General features: G+C 38.8%; 1 protein-coding gene across 2 annotated transcripts in view; it reads left to right on the forward strand.

Moving 5' to 3' along the window:
• Positions 1-1411: 1411 nt before the first annotated feature.
• Positions 1412-14753, forward strand: part of nlgn4xa (neuroligin 4 X-linked a) — a 109642-nt gene continuing 96300 nt past the window's right edge. For both annotated transcript variants that reach the window (XM_067583242.1, XM_067583243.1), the window contains exon 1: positions 1412-1738. The gene's annotated coding sequence lies outside the window, so the exon portion shown is untranslated. The remainder of the gene's footprint in view (positions 1739-14753) is intronic.

Genomic DNA, 14753 nt, shown 5'->3' on the forward strand with positions numbered 1-14753 from the left:
TTTTTTAATCTGTCACTTTATAGGTTTTAGAACATCTTGCCAGAGGACTGCAGCTGAAAATTAGCCAGCTGGCTCACACTGGAACATTTATGGAAATACTGATTCATGTATAAATAATAATAAAAGAAATGAAATGAAAATTGTAACAATTACCGCCAGTTTTCTTCTAACTTTAGTGGTTGCTCAAACTTAGCTAACCTTAGGAGGTGACAGATCAAAAAAAATTTATATGAATCTTTTTTTGTATGAGTCATGATCAGAGGATGCTGATATGATCATTTTGGTAGACAGTGACACATTTTGTTGATTAGGTTGACGAAATTGAAGGTATTTTACAACCTGGGTATCACTGACAATGTTTAATTTTGGATTGTATAATATAATAATTAATTGTATAATTGTGATAATTGAAACATTAGGCTTCCATCTAGAGCGATAAATAATAAAATTGGCTGATATTATCACAAATAGCATATTAGCATGTCAGAAGTATATACTGTATAACAGTAAATGTTATTGAAGAAATGTCAAAATTATGTCTGCAGTCATTTATAAACTATGTTACATAGTCTGTCCACCAGAGAGCACTGACAAGTCTATTTTTACACTGTGAAATGTTCCGCACATAAACCAAATTTAAGGGATCCTTATCAAAAATATTTAAAAAAAAAAAAATGATTCCAGCTAATTATACATTATTTTAAACTCTTCAAATATTGATATCAGTACTGATATCTACTGTTTGGCCTCTCCATTTCTGGTATGGATATGTCCTACATCTCACTGTAAAAAAGCAACAGTCCCAGAATAGGTTTTACAATGCAAAAGACGTTTCTTAGACTCCAATATCATTTTTTTTTGTTTGATATTTGGGATGTAGAGTAGAGCCGATTTTAGAGTTCTGTGAGTCACGCATGTCCTTGGGCCTTACTAGACTTTTTACTCAATGATTTTAATTTGTGCTTTTCATGATACAGTATTTTCATTGTTTCTCCATATTGTTATTCTACTACTGCTACTATTGTCTTCCTGAGGTTAAAGTCCACAGCTCTTTTTAGGCATATTTTTATATTAGGTTAGGTAATTTCCTTTATATCACAGTGAAGTTAAGTATTCCTTGTGCTTCTGTTGGAATGCTCAAAGGGTCCCTGTGGGACTATGTGGGCCCCTGGACCCCACTTTGAGAAGCAGCTGGTGCCATGTTCCATGCTCCATGCCAGAGCTGCCACAACACAGCGGCTGGTTAAGGGTGATGGAGAGAATGCGGCAATCCATTGGCTGCAGGCTTAGTAAATTTCAGTCGGTGTAGTCCAATGGCAAGCTAGAGAGACAGAGAGAGAGAGAGAGAGAGGGAGATAGAGAGAGAGAGAGAGAGAGAGAGAGACCTGGTTTCTATATCACTAATCTTGTCCTCGCAATACACTTGCTCTATGAGAGCAATTAGATTCAGCACCGTTTCCAGTGCCTCTGCAATGACTCATTGAAACATCTTCTGTGCTGATAAAGCCGCATCTCTATTCTCCCCCACCACATACACACACATTCTCCCACAAACACACACATACATAGGACGTATAGTTGGGCTGCCTTCAGTACATCGGGACTGCGCTTCTTACTTTGGATTTGCAGAGCAGCTGGCTGGACGTGGACTTTATTGTATTTTTCCTGTATGTGGTGTGTATTTCGCCTGAAGTCGGGACTTGCACAAAAGAGTGAGACGGTGGAGATACTGGCTGAGGTAAGTGTGCTGTTGGCTGGATGTGATGCTGAGCCTTTCAGCTTTTTCGTCCAGCAGGAAAACAGACAAAATTTATAGACGCGCGGCTGAATTTCTGTGCGTTTTCAAGCTCTGACCCCCTCCTCCTCCTCCTCCTCTACTGGCGGCTTGTCCGGACGCACTGTAGTCCTACAAAGGAGCATAATCTACAGGGAATTCATCCAGTGCAATAACTGTTAACCTCAACTGGATTCTACTCATTTTTACCATCATAACTTATGAGAGAAATATTAGGAAACAGGCAAAGTGTGGAGGGTTTTGTAAAAGCCCCGCAGCAGCAGCAGCAGCTTGTTCTTGCGCACTTTCATCCACTTGAGGTTTTGTTCGCTGATTATAGAATTAATGATAAAATGACAGCAGCCATCACAGCCAGCAGTGATGGTCAGACGGCCAAAAAATCTCAAATCAAACACCAGCTCTTTCATTAGTGTAACTCAATGTTTGTGCGTTATTTCTGCGCAGACACGCAGGCTCGTTGCTCTTAACGCTTAAACCAAACTCGGTGCCAAAGCAACAGCTCGGTTAACTTTGATGCGACAGGAAGGACACGAGAGGCTGGTTGTGATTTGGCACAAAGCGCGTTCCCTCATGATGGCAAAGCGTTTAAACCCATTTCACACCTGCGTTTTTCCACAACTCTTCAGTGTCTGAACAAGGTGCAGCAGAGACGGGCATCTTCCAGCCGCTCTCTGCGCGCAGCTCTATGCGAGCAGCCACAAGATGGTGGTATGGATATCTGGATGTGGATTTTGTGGGAAAAGGAGAAAAAAAAGTAGGGGGGAGGGAGGGGGTGGAGAGGGTTGAGGGGGAGTTGTGCCTTGCATGATTTTTTACAGCTACACCGCTGCTAATGCTGTGATTTTCAGCTTGTATTCACACTGGGTGGCATTCAGACTGGCTCTGCGAGAAAGGTGGACTGCATCCTCACACAGGCTGCTGTTTTCACATGTGATGACCTTGTGTGTGTGTTGTCATGCACATACCTGCTCATGAGATGAAATGATCATGTTTAGAGTAGGTTTCTGGGTGCTTAAACTTGGCACAAAAGAGCTCATAAGGACATGGAAGCAAAGTCTTTTTTTTTATACTAGAAAAGAGAAAATCTGTTCATCTCTTTGTAGTGATGCTGTTACATGTGTGTGTGTGGGTGTGTGTTTGTGCTAGGAAAAAGTGTAGGTGTGATCTTTTGCATTTCAAACCTGCATAGGTCTGCACTGCTATTGTATGAGGGGTTGTAACTGATAACTAAATTAATCTCTAAGGGAATATACTCTTAAAAAAGCTCCATATCTTCATCCAGTGCAGCAAAGCTTTGACTCATTGTGGTAGAAAGAAAAGGCTGCTTTCCTTCACCATCTTTGGTGGTGGTGGTGGTGGGGGGGGGGTGTGTATTCGCACCAGGGTGACTGTAGGAGAAAAAAGATCAACATTATTCTAATTGTCAGTAAACTTTCAGGACTCTGCTTGTAATTGTAAACAAGATAGAGGAAATGAAAAAAAAGAACATTTGTCCCTGTGCTGCAGTTCTCTTTTCAATCAGTTGTTCTCTTTCAATCCTTTTTCCCTCTTGGCTTTGCGAGATTCTGACCAATTTCGACAAACTGCACAGTTCATCCAGGAGGAAAGTCGTGTCATTCGAAATGAAAGTCAGACATTAACAACATGCACAAAACATTGCTCCCTAATCCACTCCTGCAAGTTCAATATAATACCAGAGATTCCTGGAAACGACATCATGTCAGGGGACAAATGCAAGAAATTGTTTTTTTTTTTTTCTTTGTTGTCTGAAAATAATCTTTTGGCCAGCGTGCGTGCCTTTTTTTTGGTTTTGATTCCACAGATGTAAACAGTGACCCCAATCTGCCCTGTTGCCTCCTTAGAATGCACAAAGGAAATTATTTAATGTAGAAATGACAAACTGGAGCTGGTTTTACTGCATCACAAACAGAAATAATTTATCCTTTTGCTCATCGTGCCTTGTATCTGTTTCCATAATGTTGTAATGTTACAACTGCAGGCCTACCATCATATGGTACATCAACATATTCATCTGACAGGTCAGTGACAACATAAGGATGCTGAGCAGGCAGCTGTTTGCTGATCAGTCCAAACCATATGCACACAAACACATGACTAACAGGTAGAAACAGCAGGAGTTTGCCATGCAGAACTATCTGCTATTGGTATTATATTGTAAGCAGAGTCACTGGATCTGTTAATGAGGGATTATTGCAAGAGTAAAACATCCTGTTGTGTGTCAGCCCCACACACACACACACTCCATCCTTCCTGCGTCATGTGTGTAATATTTTTACAGCACTAAAAATACTGTAGTTTCAATAAGTATGGCAGCGACCTGAGCAATCTCAGATACACTGTAGTTTTTTTTCTTTTAAAATAAATCTGTGATAATATTCTTTACTAAATGAACTGCATGTGAATGGCCTGTGTGTGTTTGACTTGTCCTCTACCATCTGAGTTGTGAGTGGCGTGCACAGACTCATAAAAGGAAGGGGGCAAAAATGAGAACACCTCTTCTTAGAGGACAAACTAACTCAACAGCCGGAATCAAATCTGGTCTTTGTTTCAGAGTTATCTACTGAAACTAATTGGTTTGGAAAGGTGTTTCTGTTGACTGTAAGACTTTTAAGGGCTTGTGTATGTTATACAGTGGCTCCTGAGGACAACATTTTGTTTTTCCAGCGGGTTAAACTGGAGTGACATTTGAATTAAACAGCATGACCAGAGGTGCACCCCAAGGCCTCCAAGATGTTTTTTTTCTATAATTCCATGATAACAAGGTTATATTCTTATAAATGTTTGTGTGGTAAATTGACAGAGTTCACCTCATTAATAATTAATCATCTCTAACTAGTGAAGGTCTTCTGGGTTGTTTTGACTTGGTCTCAGTTTGATGGGTGCTTTGAGTCAGGCTTTTATCAATTTAGTGGGTCTTTTGACTCAAAATTGTCTTGTCTCGTGGGTGTTTTGACTCAGACTTGTCTCAATTTAAACAGTGTTCTGATTCAGACTTGTGTCAATTTTGTGGGTGTTCTGACACTGACAAGTCTCTATTTTGTGGGTGTCCTGACTCAGACGTGTCTTGGTCTTGGCTAGTGATCTTGCCTTTTAAAGTTCAGTTGGATTTTTATCCCTTTTCCTGCCCATTGTGGGCTGGTTTCACTTGTGCCAAAACTGGAGAGTCTGCTCTGTTGCTAATCAGCTGTTCTGCACTGTCATTTACAAGTGAATGTAATACATATTCTCCTATGTCTGTCAAGTGGAGTCTGTGTAATGTGTGGAAAGCTCATTCTATCATAGTTAGCTTGCAGCTGAGTTGTAACAATTTTCCTGTTCCTATCACATTACAGACTTTTCTTAATCTTAAAGGTGGTACTGAGGGATTGAAGTTATGTCACAGTTGTTTGCTGTGAACAACAGTTAGACAACAGCTTCAAGAAAATGAGATGGGCACTGTTTTCTGTCTTTGGTCCCGGTCTTGATCAGGTCTGGAGCCTGTTTGGACTCCATCTACAAGATCTAAAAACTGGTTGAACTTAAGACTTGTCTCTAAGTGGTCTTGACCACAGTCCTGGGTGTGAAATTAGATTATTATTTTATGACATTTTTGGGACTTTTCAACAATGACAGAAAGGCTGACAGGAAAACATGATGCTAGACCAAGAGGGTTGACATACAACAAGGGTCCCAAGCCAGAACTGAACTGGAGATCTTGCAAATACATAGTACATGTTAGATGCAACCCTCGATGTGACAATACGGCACAATAGAAGCATAGAAGTGTCGCATTAAGACAGACATTCATCATCCTTTTGGTAGCTACCAACTCCTGAGGGAAATGTCTCGCTCTTTAGCTGCTAAATGCTCCACTATGTTGATGAGCTTGTTGCCAACTCTGTCTGTCTGCCGTTTTGTGCTGAGCAGGTAGGGTACAGTTTTTCAATCACAGCAAGCTTGGCTTCAATGACTGTGTTGTGTGCAGTGTAGTGACATCTCTGCACAGGGTGTCTGGGTATTGAAGTCCTCAGAATTCTGTTGACTCTCACTGCAGTATAGGGCTGCTGACATTGAGACATTGTCTACTGTAGCTTCACATTGGACGGCTGTTGCCTTATGTTCTTTTAAAGCCATTTGTTGATGGTTCGGAGTTATAGGAGAATTCTAGGAGCTCATACAGCTTCAACATGTGTTTGATGTATTTTACTTGGCTGCTATGGTATGATCTTCATTGACAGCATTGTCCTGGTTTACACTGCAAATAGAATGTGAATCATATCACACACACCTTTTGAACACACACAAGGATTCTCCTTACAGATGAATGCTGTATTGCTTTCGGTCTCTCTGGAGACTGATAGACATGTCTTTTTTTGGTATGCCAGGAATTTTAGGCAGAAGGAAACATTGTTAGCATTTTAAAGGACATTTGAAAAAGGAAAGGCACTGCATCACCTGCCAGGTGGCTCAGTGGACTGTACTGTTACTCACAGCATCAGTGAGGCCTTTCTTCTGAGTTTTATATGTTGTCCCTGTGTCTGAGTGAGCTTCCTCCCAAAGTACAAAGAAATGCAGGTTATGTTAACGGGCAACTCTAAAGATAATGGCATGGCTCTATGGATGACCATGTTGGTCTAATGGTCAGTTGGTTCACCACTTTGCGTGACACTGCAATATTTCAACAAGTACTGGACAGATGACATTTTGACTACACATTTGTATTCTCCACTCCCAATGACTTTTTTGATCTCCAGGCTTTTCATTCAGCACCACCATTAGGTTGACATTTTTGGTTTTTAGTGTAATATATCAACAACTGTTTTATGGATTGGCATGACATTTGGTACAGATATTCATGGCGGCCAGAGGACGAATCCTACTGAACTGTCCTCTAGCACCATTGTCAGGGAGACATTTGTGGTTCAGATGGAAATGTCTTCATAATTGTTAGATATATTACCATGCATTTTGGTTCAGACATTCACCAAAGTCTTTGTGAACATGTGATTAGTGTCATAATCAGTTAAAATTTAGCTTTACACATTCCTTTGGTTTATTCATTTAACTGTTTTGCTGCCTTTATATCAAGTATTACAGCTTCACAGAGCCACTAGCAAGGCTGTAGACCCTTAGGCATGTTTGTTTTGTAAGAGGAGAATGTGAGAGTCTTTGATTAATATTTATTTTTCATTCAATCAACAAGCTATTCAAGAGTTCATGACTGCAGTTCTTGTGTTTGTCATTTTTTTTAAACCAGCATTTCAGCCTCAGTGGCAGAGCACACTCTTTATTTTGCATCTTAAACAGCCCAGCAGCAGGTCTCAATACTTTATGGAGGAGTGCATTCAAATTAATTTGACTCAGGCTGTAGCCATTTAGTGTTATATATTCTACAGATATGAAAAGATGCAGCAACGTTAAGTTTTGTGGCCATGGCAGTAACTTACACTAGTGTACAAAAAAAAAAGCAGAAACATATACACTAAGACAAGATGCAGCTAATTATCAATTGCAGCGGTTCAAAGTGTCAGTGACATTTTATAGTTAGGAGAACAGGGTGGCTCAAACAGGATCATTTTATAATGATTGAAATGCAAATGACAGAGAGCACCTTCATTGGTATTCATAAGACTTATCTCCTATAATCATTAAGAGTGAGAACAATGTTCGCAATCTCCTGTGTGCCTCTGCCAAGGAGAGCCACGGTGCACACTCTGCATTCAGCCCGAGCCATCTGAAGGACAGTTTATCATAAAACCCCACATTATTACAAATACTGTACACTGTGTCAATTTATCACAGAAACATTTACAAGCCTATAACCCCGCTGAACAATGAGCAACAATTTCACCTGCGCAAAGCACTGCTGCATTCATCCCTTTTAATGTTGGATGCTTTCTGTGCTGCCATGTGAGTCGGCTGCAACCACAGCCGCTGATATTCTCGTCATAGTGGTACATTTCATTATTATATAAACATTTTTGTAGGCAAACAGCCAATGATGAACAGCCTTTGGTCGTCTTCAAACACCAGTGACGATCTGCTCAAGGCAATATATCTCCTGTTGCTAGGATATCAATATGCAGTAATGTTAGAATAATTGAAACTATAGTTTAATTTCCATACGGTCAAAGGTGAGGGAGCCAGAAAATGCCCCTACTATAATTACCATGATATACTGTAGTATGAATCAATAAGCCCGTATTTCTTACTTGATATGCTTGTGTTATGCTTGTGTTTTAAAATGAACTCTGGGGTAAGTTAAAGTTTTACAATTAAAGGATAAATACAATTCACAATTTTTTCTGACTTCCATACTCTCAATTCCAAGCCCATTGGTTCCCATTGAAGATGTTAAAGAAAAAACAGCTGGTCACTATAGTTTTTTAGCAAACGTTACTCAAACAGGATGAAACAGTGCATTTGTTGGGGACTATTTTCAGCGGTGGGTTCATTCACATTCGGTGCTCTGAGTAAGTATTTCTGGCAGCAGGCCAGTGTGTGTGTGGGATTGAGTCAAAATAAACTACAGTGTGTGTGTGTTCATGGTAATGAAGGAACATGTCACCCAGTGCAACAGTGTGAATCATTGATGGGTTTTTTTAATAGTTTTTGGACAACAATAGAGCTCTATGGCACAGAGGAATAAGATGCTGTATATACACAATACTTGCTAGTAGATCAATTAACTGTAAACAAAAATAAAGAATATTACCAGCTTTGCACATGGTGGGTATTTTATAGTCTGATTCCAGTATTTGTGGACTCATATGTAGAGTTAACTATGCTAGTAAAAGGATTCAGTATATCTCCATCACATTTAATTCCTGGCTGCAAGGCAGGATTACTAACTAGTCAAAGTGGGCAACTGCCCCAGACCCTCAGGGAGCCCAAAGGCTCCAGGTTCACCCTAGTCCAATTAGTTTGTTGTAATTAATTAATTGCAAATGTATTTGCTAACAATAGAACAACTGAAATGATAGGATCCTTTGTTGTTTCAGTTTTATTTTACAGCATAAAGAGTACGGTGCCCTGAGATGACTTTTGTTGTGGTTTGGTGCTATATAAAGAAAAAAAAAATTGATTGATTGATTGATTGAGTATACTGTACATTCATGCTTAATGAAGTTACCGCAAACTAATTATAAATTCTGAAAGGACTTTTTGCATGGGGGGAGGGATGTGTTGGGTTGTATGCATCAGTATTTTTAAAATCCTGCTTGGTCCCTGTTGAACACTGTCCATGCAGCAGTGTATTGTCAACCAAAGAAAGGAATCCATAGAAAAAGTTCCACACACTTCACCAGCAGTTTAATCAATACATGAGCAGCTCGGTCCCAGAACTAGTGACACTTTCTGGAGCCGCTCCATTAACAATGTATCGGACCGGGACTTAGTGGACTCACACCATGTTTGCTTGAGTTTCTATGACCCAACAGCCTTTATTCACAATAACACTCATGAACCAAAACACATACTTACTGTATAATCTGTGAGATATCCTCTGGACACTGTCACAATGTCCTCAGAGACATGTTTACAGCCCTGGTAGAATTTTGTTTATGAACACAAATTGAGTCAGATTCATTTGAGTTATCGCAAAACAGGAGAGATTAAGAGATATGCCAGTGGGGCTGTATTTATCAAGAATTTCAGAATCACTTCTAGGAATCACACTTAAAGTTCACCAATTCTACCTCAGAGTAGAACTGAGAGTTACTGTTGAAGCTTCCTACACTAACATGTAGCAGAAGGATGACTTCTGAGAGAGAGTGAGGTTGCTTATGATTGTATATTAAAGTTATCCTGTCAGTTAAGATGGGAAAGTACAAAACAAAAAATATCACCACTATCATATTAATAAAGATTACCAGGTTATCTGAGTCAAATATGCAAAAATATTATGTCAAAATTAATAGCTTATATCTCATCATATTTACCAAAAATCCTTTTGCATGGTCATGTATATGTAAACACTGGCAAGCTACTTGCACGGCCTAAAAATAAATGTATATAAAAATTTTAAACAGTAAGTAATTTAATTCAGCTGTCCTAGTGAGACCTATCCAATCACATCATTTTCTTGCCTGTTAATGTGTCAAAACATGCAAATATTGTGAAATACTGCATACATTATACCATGGTCACTCAACTGTGATTGGCTGACAGGTGTAGATTAACTTTTAGTAACCGGACAGTATAACCAGACACCTATGACAGTTGTTTGCTAAATAAATGCATCAGTATTAAACTGTGAGTAAAGACAGCAATAGTGCAACTTAGCTGAAGTGTTTTGAGCTGGGGTTATATGTATAACCAAGTACAGCCCGCTATATCAGTGATATTAAATAGCCTAAATGACTGAATAAATAAATAAATTCATTATTTACATGAATGCAGTTTTGCTTTTCCATAACTTCATGGTGAGCGGTTTGGAAGTGAATAAATGTGTGAATTGTCTGAGGAGATTGATATATTACTGCAGAATTAGTTTGTTGTGATTTCAAAGCTGTATTCTCCCTGTTGCTGTAAGGTTTTGAGGACCTTGGGGCTTGAGCACATGTTTGCTCTTTTTCATCTTGCACAAGGTCAGTCGCAACAATTATTCAATTCAGATAAAACTATACATTTTATTTATTATCATCAATAAAAATAAAAAAAAATAAAAAAATCCCATGCCTGACCTCCATCTCCTGCAGCTCCTAACAGGTTCTCTTAAATATCAGCATAGATTTCCTAAGTTTAAGAAAGTTTATCAAAGTCATTTACTCAAAGTCCAAAAAGTAGGACCAAAATTGCTTAATTTTTGTCCAGCTAGGACTGCTTTCCTACTCTAAGATGCTTGATAAATACAAGTCCTGTGCTTGTCTGTAGTATTAAAAGAACATGTGTGTGTTGTGTGTAAACTGAGCCCGACAAACATCAGATGCATAGATTTCAATATGATGACCTGCACCAACACTGAAACTGTGCTATCACAGTGGAAGTTGAGCCATCTGTAGTTGACCACAGGTGCTGCCAGCCAAAATATAAAATAAATAGCACATTGTGGTTGTAAAGGGATCATGATGTCATCATGATGTCATCCATGTTTCCTGGGTGATCATACTGTTTATAGTGGAAAGCAGTTGAACTCGGTCCGAGGCTCTGGCCTCACAAAATTCTGTTTCATTCTTCTTGACTATCTTAAGTAGAACTTACTTGCAGTATATTCTGGGTATTCCCTTTTCAACTTTAAAGCATGCATTTCCTGGCTTCTCTGCCTCTTTCACTCCTGCAAAAGAGTTGTGAAAGACAGTTACCAAGATGTTTTACTGGGAAATTCAGAGATGAGAGTAAGAGTAGCAGGAATTTAAAGAAACTATTTTCCTCTCAAAATATTTTTAAGGGCTTGTTTACTGCCGTCTTGAAAAATGCCTTCCCTTCTTATCGCTGGCATCCACAACACTGTTAGCAAAGCAGAAATTATCAAACATTTTTGGTTTGGTTTTTGCCAGTTGTAAGCAGGTGTGATTGTAACCATGGAAACACCGCTGCTATCTCAAAGATCAGCCTGAGGGTAGGGTGGCAAACTCGTTAGTTTTAAAGGTTTGGGTCATCCAAATTCCCCCCAAATTGACACTTTCTCATGCAGTTGTATCCCTGAATGCAGATAGGTTTGGTTTTATTTGTCCATGTTTTGACATACACTATCTGTCTCTGAGGTTTCTGCCTCCAAACTCAATACACTGGAGGTCATTGGAATTTTAGTGGTGTGTGTAAAGACCCAAACCGACAATGTGGTCGCCTTTAAAACCCCTCACAAATACATAGGTTTTTTTTTTTTAAAAAGTTCAGTAATTTGCTAAAACACTGTAGTTTTTTTTCATCAAACGTTATTTAGCAGTAGGGAAATAATGCATTTGTTTGTTATTGTTTGTTTGTTGGGACTGTTTTTAGTGGCAGATTAATCTACATTTGGTGCTCTTGTGAGTATTTCCAGCAGCAGGATGGTGTATATGGGATTTGGGGTTCATTGTAATGAAGGAACATGTCACCCAATGCAACGATGTGACTCATTTATGTCTTTTTAATAGTTTTTGGACCGCAATGAAGCTCTATGGCACAGAGGAATACCATACACTATGTCAGACTTTGGATGCTCACACAATACTTTTTAGTTGATCAATCCATTTTTGGTTTGGGTCTCGAGATTAAAATAAAGAACATCACAATTAAGATTAAAAATTGTTCAGTCTTCAAATTTGTGCAACTGTCTGACTTGTTTTAGACTAGTCCAAGAACGAGCCAAACTGAATAAAGAGTCTAACAAATCATTTGTAAATCCATCTGCTTCTGTTTACACTCAGTATTTCTGAACAAAACATATTGTGTGTATCCTCCAGGTCTAACAAACATGTTGAATACATTTCCTTCATCATAAAACATTAGCAAAGCCAAGTTTTTGATTATTTTGAAACCAACAATACATCGTGGATTTATTATAAGAACTGAATATTGGACTCCAAGATGGTGGCCATTAATTCATATGAAAAATGCTCATCTAGAGCATATGCCAAAAACGTTTCTCACCTCCTGATTTGCTTTTTCATTAGTATCCCTCACCCTGTACCTGCCACGTACGTAGCTCATTTTATACTTTACATTGAGGTTCCATCATGGCCATTTTAATTTCTATGCTCTGGGTAAACAATTATTAAACCTTCAAAGGTTAAATGGTGTAATAATATTAAGAGTAATAATTGACCTGGTTTGCAGTTCTATGGAGAAAATATGTTTTGGAGGGATGCAGTAATTAGTCTGGTGGCCACTGGGGCACCTTGGCCGCTCATAAAACATTGTGCCATAGCACTACTGGTGGTCAAAAACAACAATTGGTACCCACTCTCATGAAACAGTGTACTTCCTTAAGAAACAGGTCATTTAGGGAAATGTGTAAACCAATGGGCTATTAGTTGGGGACAGAAAGGCAGTTTTGTTTGATAGGAATGGTAGAAAGTCTGGATTTTGGAAAAAATTATGATGGCTTTATTGGTTGGACTTCTTAGTTGGACCACAAGTGCAGGAGGAGTCAACACTGAAGCAGCTATGACCTGGATTTTTGACCTGCAGGTAGTTGCAGGTAGTAGCTGTGCATGAATACTTTTTTATAATATAGGAATACTAACTATAATAACTTATAATAACCAATAATTATTAGTGAACATAAAATAATCCTAGGTTTTGCTGAAGTGTCCAATATCCACATTCTAACTGGAGATGGGGCATGCATTATGCCGCTTAAGGAGTGTACTGTGCTGCTGTAGAAGATGTACAATTGTGCATAGTGCTTTGTGTTTGCAAGCTTGAAAAACATGTTCTTGATGTTCATATCTTTTTGTTTTAATGTTTTACTATTGTACAGAACTTCAAACAGCATCGTTGTTGCACATCAGTAATCAGGGCCTTCCACCCACCCTACCTCAGTAACATAATATAGTTTTTGTGCTTATTTCACTGATTCGCTCCTGTAAGTCTTAAGGTGGACTTTCAGCAGCCATTTTCTTCTCTCTGAGCTGATGTGTTGCCAGGCAGACAGGCCTACATGACAGGTCCTTGCAGCTGTAGTCAGTAACAGCTTGATTCCTTTCTGTTCTGTTTCACTAATCCATGTTGGAAAACTGTTTAGTTTAAAAATCTTGCTTGCAAAGATTGACATGTACTTTGACTCTATTAGTAGAATTCCACTAATTTATTCATGCAACCTTTTCATTTATATTTGATATCAGAAAGGAGTCACTGCTGGTCAGCATGAGATTTAATAATTGATTTGGCCTGGCTTTGAGTGACACACAGTGTTATTTGAGTGAGAGGTAATTAATCAGCATTTTTGGATTGGAGCAGTCAGGCGTGAGATTTCCTTCAACCAAACCACTTAAAAAATAAAAAATATATATATTTAAGAAATGTCTCAAGACCTGGGGGCAGTGGAATGAGGCAAGAGCTCCAACATAAAATTGAATTAACGGGTTGCATGCCATCTGGTTTTGACACAAATGTCCATGAGACGCCTCCAAGCCCACAGAGCAGATTTCTAATTCAGAGGGCTTTCCAAATCTCCCTCACAGAGGAGCCTGAGAATTAAATTATTTCAATCTGAAGACTTTAGCAGGCTGTTTTTTTAATTGTTACTCTTTACAGGTGAATGTTGGAAATAAAGGTATAATTCACATGCTTTTTGTGGCTCAAGAATTTATCATGTGAGGACCGCCAGCATGAGGCATCATTTGCGGTGCCTTTGTTACCTCACTTGCTTGAAAAGCTAACAACTAATAATTCAGTTGCATTTTACAAAGTTAGCCAAACAATTTTACCTGGTGTCATAATTATCAGTTCAGCAAGGCTAAGTAGCTAGATTACTGAGGGCGTCTGAGCATGCATTAGATTTGAATGAAAGTGCAATTTCACCTATGCCCCACTCTCGAGTACAAGGAAAGGCCTGTTGTGCTTATACACTCTGAAATCTTGAAAATAGAAGATCATTCTTGACAATAAGAAGTTTTGAAAAGCTAAAAAGGGGGTTTTTGGGATATCTTTGTCACAATAAACTGATATTTTTTTCTTTTCCCATGTTTGAATCATAGTTTGAGTTCCAGATAAAAAGTGACAGTCTTAGAATGTCTGTGTCAAATTTCATGGCAGTCCATTCAATTATTGAGAAGAAATTTCAATCAGAACCAAAAATTTCAACCAGATGATGGTAGTGGTGAAAAATTCAGGAGAATACCAAAGTCATTAGGATTCATCTTCTGGGGATCTTGAATATCTGTTCCGTTTTTCATAGCAATTTATCCAATAGTTGAGATATTTTGCATAAAACCAAAAATGTCAACCTCATGGTGTCACAATAGGGAAACTCACGAGATCAGCAAAGCCCTAGGCTTCATCCTCTGGTGACAATGAATGTCTGTACCGAGTT

The sequence above is a fragment of the Thunnus thynnus genome, chromosome 24 (genome assembly GCF_963924715.1).
Source record: "Thunnus thynnus chromosome 24, fThuThy2.1, whole genome shotgun sequence".
NCBI classification, from domain to species: Eukaryota; Metazoa; Chordata; class Actinopteri; order Scombriformes; family Scombridae; genus Thunnus; species Thunnus thynnus.